Source organism: Merops nubicus, unplaced genomic scaffold (assembly GCF_000691845.1).
Source record: "Merops nubicus isolate BGI_N331 unplaced genomic scaffold, ASM69184v1 scaffold13686, whole genome shotgun sequence".
In the NCBI taxonomy this organism is placed as follows: Eukaryota; Metazoa; Chordata; class Aves; order Coraciiformes; family Meropidae; genus Merops; species Merops nubicus.
This window is the reverse complement of record NW_008615695.1, coordinates 4,705-14,319: the sequence shown is the minus strand read 5'-3', so window position 1 is coordinate 14,319 and position 9,615 is coordinate 4,705.

Sequence of the window (9,615 nt, the reverse complement as noted above, 5' to 3'; positions counted from 1 at the left end):
CCTGCTTCATCCATACCCTATATGGACAGCTTGGAGGAAGTCATTTAATACCTTTTGTGCCTTAGCCTCTCACCCGTAGAGGGGGATAACAGAATTTCCTTTCCTTGGGTTACCCATGGAATTTCAGATAGCAAAGAACTTGGAGCAAGGACGTCCATTTATACTGCTTACATAGACACACCACACACTCAGTATAATGAGATGCAGATTTCAGTTTACATCCTTTGGTGATACTCATAGTAACCAACAAATTTTACAACAAATTCATAGCTTAAACTCTCTTTAAAAGTGAAGTGTCTTGTTTCTGTGTACATATTTAATTATTTTTTTTTCTAGTTCACAACCCAGATAAAACTTTTCCAAACTGCCCAAGTTAAGTAATAAATCTTGACCCTATTAAGGCTTGGTTTTCAGCTTTGCAGGAACGCAAAACAGGAAAAAGTCCCACACACCTAAATAACTTAGTTCAAGCAGAGCTGATATACAAAAGCTAAGTCCTGACCTTAAAAGAAAACAGACGCACAGTTTTCCACATTATAATTTGTGGATTACTTACCTGAGTTGTTTTGATCAGTAATAAAGTGTGATTTTAAGTTATTGTAATATTATAATCAGGGTAACTGGTAATAAATGCTGGTATAAATTTTACAATTATTTGAAACCTAAATTATCTACTCTTATAAAGTTATTATGTAAAACATTTAAGGATGAACAAAGGTCACATTTACAGTGGCAATATGCTGAGCTCTCCATAAGGTGATGTTCAAGACACTGAATTATCATCTAGCAGAAAGACAGTGTCAAGTGAGGTAAAATAATAGACTGCTCTGATTTCAGTGACGGTGTATATTAACTTTTCTTTTAATTATTAAGTAGCTAGCTTTGTGTAGTAATTTTAGCACAACTGGACAGAAATCAATCAAGCAGCAAGTCTTATCTGACCCATATTTATTCTCTGTCTAGTCTGACGATCTTCACTACTCCAGCCCAGATTCTCAAGGCATCAGACACACCAAATTCACTGCTTACCTGTGTTCTGTAAAATAATTAATAAAAGCTTCAGAACTGATTTTTCTATTTACACTCACATTACATCAAGCTGTACAGACGCCCATGAAGAAAGCAATCATACTAGACTTTTGTTGCTTCCTTTTGAATACTGACATGAATTCCTGTTTCCTTCCACATCTAACTTGGTCAAAGCATATATTAGTTGAAAGAGAAAGGACTCAAATGAAAATTAGAAATCAGATTTAGTGTCACATGACCACTACACAGTAGTGTTTTCTTCTCTTATGTTCTTTTCACATAATTTTCCTCAAAATAGTACCAAATAAGCTGGTTTGTATCAAAAAAGTTAAACTGACCCCCATCTTCCAATAAGTGGATTTTATTCAGTCTCATACAATATTTGTAAAATAAAATAATATTTCTGCCTCTGCTACATATCCCATAAAGAAAAAAATGCACAGTTGGTTCCAAGCTCTTATAACCACAATATTAATGTGCAGCAATATGAAAATGAAAAATGGAATATTTTAGGTTGTTTATATATATAGAAGATAAAAAGCGTCTAAGTTTTTTTTCCCTTGGTTATAACGTCCCCTAGAAAAATGTCTATTTAAAACACAGAATTATTTGAAATGCTTTAAATACTTAAAACGTGGAACTCTTCAAATCCAACTTAGCCCATGAAAAATATTTAGGAACTTCAGGCTGACTGCCTGAAGATTATTTATAAAGTTACAATCCCTGGATCTCATATTTTATAATACATTTGAAAAGGAGACAACTTGAAGAACTCCATTATGCTGGACGAACCTAATCCTCCCATAGGAGTTCACACTCTTAAAAAAACCAATCAATTACAAATACAAAGGTCTTGGAAAGACCAAATACAAACTGCTTGGAAGCAGTTTGGCCAATTATCAAATTGCTGTTCATTTGGTGCGTATAGATATCTCCCTGAAAATACATAACTACTATTCCTTCTGCCTTGAAGGGATAAATACTGAAATACAAAAGTATGACCTATTAATAATATAATTAGTATCTTTATATAAAATGTTGTAAAGCTAAAATAAATATGTGAAAATTATTATACTCTTCTTAAAATAATTCTATTACATCAATACTCACAGGTTTTTTTTCTGAAATCAGACACATTCACCCTAGACTGTAAGATTGAAGTGATTTGAAATGGAAATATTTCCTGTCCACTCACTGCCAGGTTCTGTTCCAAGAGTGATATAACAGATGACATCCAGCACAATAAATTCTTTTATTAACCATAAATTTGAGACTGCTTTAGGGATTTCAAGTGTTCAGTTTCATGCTGAAAAAATGTAACTTAATCCACAGACCATCAGCGTCTATAACAAAAACAGAGTCACAGATTATGTGACTTTGATCAAACTATGAATTTTTTTTTTTTTTTAATTTAAAAGTACTTGAAAAAGCATTTACAATATCTTTCTAATCTTTTATGATTAAAGACACACACACTAACTGAACTTTTCCTTTAGGAAACAATCACTTCTAACAAAAAAGTTTCTATACAGAAAGTCAATCCCGTGAACAAGTTCCCTTCTAACGGTCAACCTATTTAAGAAGCCAGAAGTGCAACATAAGTTTAAATACAGATTAAAAAGTTAAATCGAACCTATATTTCTCTCATTTTACTTGACTTCCTTTTACCAAAGTTAAACTGAAAATATAAATAGCTAATCCTAAAACATTGAACAGGAAGATAAAATACAATACAGAATATAAAACCCTTTCAGTTTAAACCTTCATCTCTATTAAGATAAAGTTATGTTACTGTAGTAAATTGAGAGGTAGATCCAAAGACCAGCAAGTTTCTCTTCCAATATAACTGATAACTCACAACAGGAATACTACTTGCATACAACTGCAAAATACAAATGTGGAAACAATTATTTTCTCTGTTGCAACAAAACCTAACCATACCTGGGGGAGACGGGGGACATTGTACCTCTAACTACAAATCACCTTTCCACATACAAGCATGCAAATCAACTGCTACAGTTTACATAGGCCTAACTTCTGTGGTTGAATGGAATATAATGAACAATAACTAAAATATACATACCACGTGGAACACGGCTGCACTGAACAAGCCATCCATACCTATCAGCACTGTTAGATGATATTGGGCATTTATTCTGTCGCTTATTCTGTGGCTTTGATTCCTACATTTACTGCCAGAATGTAATTAAAAGAAAGTTCTGTCCTTGCAGTTCTTTCTTTAGTGAACTGAATGCCCCATTTTTCAACCTCTGCATGACATTTCACGGCTAGTGGTCCTTACTGAAAGAGAACCCCAAAAGTGAATGGCATGATTAGTGAATTACTCTTACAAATGCAACTATATGGAGAAACCTAAGCTATCCCAACTTGTATTATTCCTAACTAATGAATAAAAGATAAAGGTTTTGTTTCCATTGATGTTCTGAAGAAGCACGGAATAATAACTTTTCACCTGTTACGGGTCAGGCTCTTAGGTGTTTGTTTTGTCTTTTTAATTATTATTTTAACTTTTTTTGTGGTCTGGTTAACCTGTTACTTCTGTCAGAAGGTAAACTAAATTAAAGATGATTATTAAACACAACCACTGTAATTTGCTGAAAAAAATGTAAAAAATAAAGCAAAGTCGTAACTGTTTTTGAATAGGTCGTGTTACTGATTATTTTAAAATTATCTTAGATAAGTATTTTGTATTACTGAATGTTTTGCTTTTTCTGTTGTATAACCTTTTATAACAAAAGCATCAGGCTGTACATCTGGCCCTTTCTTCTTTCAGGTCTGTTAATACCTGCCTTGTGAAGTGCTACCAGGAGGCCTCAGATAAAATTCTGACACAGTAAATAAAACCAAAAGATCTTTATAATGGGGAATAATGCTTAACTCTGCTCTGTAACTACACAAATTTGCTCCCAAATACTGTAGTAATAGATGGTGTCTTCAGAGTAAAATAAGAAACATAATTACTTAAGATCTAAGGGGTCATTCATTCTGTAATTTTAGTGGTAATCTGCCCAAATTCCATTTACAAACTATAGGCTGTGTAATGAAGCCCCCCCTCGGGTTACAAGTGAACACGCTGCTCTCCGTTTCCTGGCAGGAAGGGCTGTACAGCACCACCATGCACTCTGTGTTCCACCACAGAGCTGGCTGCGTTTCAACACACACTGAAGGGGTTTCTGAAACATTATCTTCTCGAGTGTCAAGAATTCACTGTTTAAGAAATGTTCACATAAAAATTTCTGTATAATTTAAACTTTCATGTAGCTCAGTATACTAACCTCAAACTTTTTTTTTTTTTTTAAAGGTATCTAAACTAACACATCTCAAGAGTGTGAATTTTAAAAAGTATCTGAACAGCTACATGGAACATTGACTTGATCACAAAACGAGTTTAGGGATTCCCTGGCTCCACTGTCCAGTCCTTGGCTCTTCTATCATGTTGCATTTCACCACTTCTGAACTTCACATAACTGCACAGGGATCTCATTTTATTCCTGTCATTGAAATTACCCCAGTTCAGGGGGGAGGAGGATATTTGCAATTCAAACTGGTTTAATAGTGTGATTTACAATCCAGCTCAAACACAGGGGTATAAAAACAGGTGGGAAGGGAAGGGCAAACAGCAACACTGAAGGAGAGAGCAGATGAGAGCAAAAATTTAACTAACCAGCTTTACTGTTGAGTCAATATAAAATGTAACTACATACGGAGCCACAAAAAGAGAACAAATCCCATTGAAGGGTAACAGGAGTTAGTGAACTCCATTCGTTCTCAGAATGCTACTCCAAACTTCTAAGGATCAGCTCACACTGACAGGGTGAAGCTCAAATCACCCATTTATGTCCTGTGTCTTTAAGACTGCAAGATTAAGCCCAGCACAAGCTTGAAACCTTTACCAAAAAGGTTTGTGATTCAGCAGCACCCATCTCCCACACCATATTTAAAGCTCATCCAGACAGAGCAGTCTTTATGCTCAGAATAAATTGCTCAGCTTAACTGGTTCCAACTTTCATTCTCATTTTGTTACTGCTGCCTGTAATGAAGGGCAAGCCCAGACAGGGAGGTAACATTGATCCCCACAGAAATGGGAAGAACAGAAGCAGAGCATGCAAGCTTTACCAGGGCTTTGAGACAAGCTACAGACTGGCACCCAGGTTGCTCAGACAGGGTAAAAGGATGGAACTCTTCGTTTTCTGGGTAGCTGTACCCAAAGTTATTCTGCTAAATTTGTTAAAATATATCTATTCCTAAGGGTCTGTTTGTAAACAAAGTTATTACTATGTGACAAACTATGATGTACCTTTAAAATGCACTACCTACTCTATGACAACACAGTAGTATATGGGTCATGCCAGGACACACCTATGCAACACTGAGATTGAAGACAGCTATTATCAACAAAGCTTAAGCATCAGCAATTGCCAAGCTAGCACACAGCCTTGCTTTGAGCCAGCCGTGAAGACAAGCGTGATGCCCCACCCACCGACACAGCTGCCCTGCTTCTGGTACTCCGCCCATCGGCTCGGAGCTATTTTGGCTGTCTGCAGCACTGCCCGGTGCTGAGAAGATGCACCCAAGGACTCTCTGCATGGGAGGTTACTGTGGAAGTGAACTGCATTCTGAACTCAGCTCCTAGTTTAGTGAGCAGTAGTATTCCCATATACACAAAGAAGCAGCCAGACAAGAGGCTTGTTTTTCAAGCATGCCATGTTGGTCACAGCTTGTCAGTGCAATTGCAGGGCACCAAGCAGCTTGAGGTATGAAAGACAAAATCCCATGTAAACAGAAGTCAAAATTTTGCTACCAATTTTAACAGGTAGGCTGTTAGGTCTTTAAACAAAAGAACCCAACAAACAGACACAAAAGCACTAGACAAACCCCTTAGTATGCTTTGTTTAAAAGGAAAACAGATTGGGATGTTGCTTCCACAAGCAGATGATAAATAGAAGGCTGTATATAGTTTCAATAATTGTATACAATAAAAAGATAATCTGATTGTTACAAGACCCAAATGTCATATTTTTTTATGCTTTCTGATTCCAGGCCAGTCACACCTGGAATCCATATGTTTAACTGAGCAGCTGATAGTTTCTACTTTTAACAATTTAGAAGATTTACTGTTTGGACTTAAGCACTCTCACATTATGCCTTCTTACTAGGTAAACTAAATTTGCACGTAATTTTATCTTGCACCATTAACACAAAACAGTTAATTTTCTTTAGCCTTTTACAAATCAGATTGCTCTATGGAACTTTACATATAAATAGACAAAAATGAACTTCACCATGGATATGCAAATTTCCTTTCCTGAGTCCCAGAACTAACCCAACAGCTTGTTTTCATCTTGGAGTTCTACACATTTAAAGGAAAAGATTAGAAACATACATAAATATTGTTTAACTTATAAATGCAAAACTCAATAAATTTTTTTATTTTATAAAGCTAAGGTGTATTTTAAGTGACAATGAATTTGGGATTCCCATGGAGGGCTAAAATCCTCCATTTGATAATACAAAGCAAAATTAATTAGAAAACAGTCTGAGTGAAAAGTATTCTTGCAAAGAGTTCTTAGAAAGGATCACCTTGAATGTGTTTGATGCCAAGGAGACACCATAACTTTTCTTCACACAAAAGCAGTCCTCAACAGAGCACAAACAGATGTTAAGTTTTCTATTCTTAGTTTATGTAAACCTCTGTGACCTCGCTCAAATTAAAAAAGGGAATAGCATTTTTAAAGCCACAGGAGCTATCATTAGTGAAGCATACTAAGGATTTTCATTAATTCATAGCCAGCCAACCAGGAATTTTCCCACAGCCGTATACAAAAAAAAGTCAGAGAAGTCACTGATTGCTTGGTTGGATTTGAATGTAGTCAGCAGTGAGATCAGAAATATCTAGTCCCTCCCACTGATATAAGAGTGAAGAACATAGGGAAGGTCAGAAATTAAATTCCAAGTCTGCCCACCAACCACGAAGAGAATCCAGCATCGCCATATTACCACGGGTATGGAAGTGGTTATTACATACAATTTTTTAAAGTAAAGGAATCATGTAGATAGATTGATAGAAAACAATTATTTGGAAACCTTTAAGCACAGAACATGCAGTTCCAAGCAGAACTGCATGCCCATCACTTCCTCCCCATAGCAGCCTCTAGACTTAAATTGACGTTGTCTAGTTGTTAGTGTAATACCCACCATTTATAGCAATTATGACCTGATACACACAATTAGTTGGAGCCTTTTGAACTCTGCATGCTCCTCATTTGTCCCTTATAGCTTCTGTCAACCCAGAGTTCCAGCACAGAAGGAGCTCGTTCTTTCAGTGCCAGGTCATCAGGATACAAAGGTTACAGAAAACAGAAGAACACATTTCAACAGCACTTCCCTTGACTGCAACACGTTATGCTCTGTACAGCATTTGTGAAGGAAAAGGCCACGTACAGACTCAAAGACTGCTGGCGCGCAGACTCCATGCTGCCAACAAGAAGGTGCATCTGTCAACACCGAGGTAATCACATCAGATCACCAACTGGTAGAAATTTGACTTGGATCAGTCATGGACACACACAACTCTAATTCTGTTGAATTAACCAGAACATCCATTTCAGAGCTTATGCTTTCGGGCCTGTAAGAAGAGATCCAACACCTGATCTAGCATGAAATCTCCTAGGACCAAGCTACCTCTGACATTTATTTGGGTACATTAGAATAAGCAGTATGAGTGATGTGCCCCCAAGCCAGATTTACTGCCTTGCTGAATGACAGCCCTGCACCAGAGCCACAAAAGTAAGAACAATAATGGGTTCTCACACACCTACAGCTTTCAAGTTGAGACAACATGAAGACCATAACATGCATTTAACGGATTCCTATGATGTTTATTCTCTATGTTCAACGTCCATTTATGTAATACTGACAGATCTTGACATTTTATTGAAAATACTGCTCACTTGTCTTGTAGCCAGCATCAATGTGGCTTTGATACAGTAGGTGAGCTCTCAGTCTGTTTCTTCCTACCAGCCCTAAAAGTGCATAGCCCTCTCCCAAAATGTCTTGATTCCTATTCAGAGCTACAGTGCCCTACCAGTGAAGCAAAAGAATAAGGACTCTTTGGTTATCTCAGAGCAAGCAATCCCTACCCTTTATGCTGTGCATCATGCACGCCTGCAGGTTGATACCTCAATTAATCTTGTTTTACTTCTTATTTCATCTCTACATAAACCCATTCACGAGGGTTTGCTTGCCACAGCCCCAGCCCCAATTATTGATAAGTATGAAATCCTTTTCTTAGTATGTTAACTCAGTCATTATCGATTAAGGAACTCACCTAGAGGCAGTACTGGATTGGTTAACTCAGGCTGAAGAAGGAACAGAGGAGTTTCATGTACTGTGTAGCTCTAGCAGGAACAGACAACTACTTTTCTAAGCCAAGAAAAGGAATTCATCTACCTGTTTGAGACATTTGTCACCTACTTGCCTAAGAGCCTATCAAGGAATGGAGGAGGCTTAAAAAGTACAGAAACTGCCACACATGTCCTTCACTAGAACCTATCAGAGTACTTTGAGTTTCATATGTGGGAAAAGTCCTCTCCTGCAGCCAAGAGATGAGGAAAAATGTGGATGACCATTGAGAGCAGGATACCAAATTAGGATGCAGACACTTCTGAGCCACAGAATTAGCTTCCCTTCACAGAATTGCAGAATGGTAGGCGTTGGAAAGGACCTCTGAGAGACCATCATCCAAACCCCTGCTAAAGCAGCGACACCCAAAGCAGGTTGCCCGGGACGACATCCAGGTAGGTTCTGAATATCTCCACAGAAAAAGACTCCACAATCTCTCTAGGCAGCCTGTTCCAGGGCTCTCACCTTCAAAGTAAAGTAGTTTTTTTTTATTGTCCTGGTTTGAGTTAGCTCTAAACCTTGACACATGTTTAGGAGGAACTTCCTGTGTTCCAGTTTGCATCCACTGCCCCTTGTCCTGTTACTGGGCACCACTGAAAAGAGCCTGGCTCCATCCTCTTGACACTCAGATATTGATAAGCATTGATAAGATCCCCTCTCAGTCTTCTCTACACTAAACAGTCCCAGGTCTCTCAGCCTTTCCTCCTAAGAGAGATGCTCCAGTCCCCTCAACATCTTTGTAGCCCTCCATTGGGCTCTCTCCAGTAGTTCCTCATCTCTCTTGAACTGGGGAGCTCAGAACTGGACACACTACTCCAGATATGGCCTCACTAGGGCAGAATGGAGACAGAGGAGAACCTTGCTCAACCTGCTGACCACACTCTTCTTAATGCACCCAGAGAGAAGGATATAACAAATAAACATCCATGCATTTAATAACTTCTGTGTTTTTCTAGGTATGATGTATTTGTGCATGCTAATTTTTAAATGTAAAACAAACACATGGTAAAGTACAACAGCATTAACCTAAAGTTTCAAAACCAAAAAGTATTTCAAGTACACGTCATTGCACTGGTAGCAGTATATATAAAAAAGAAAGCAATATACTCTAAAAAAATATTTGTACTTTTAAAAATGGTATTAAAGCTTAACAGTTCTCTGGTA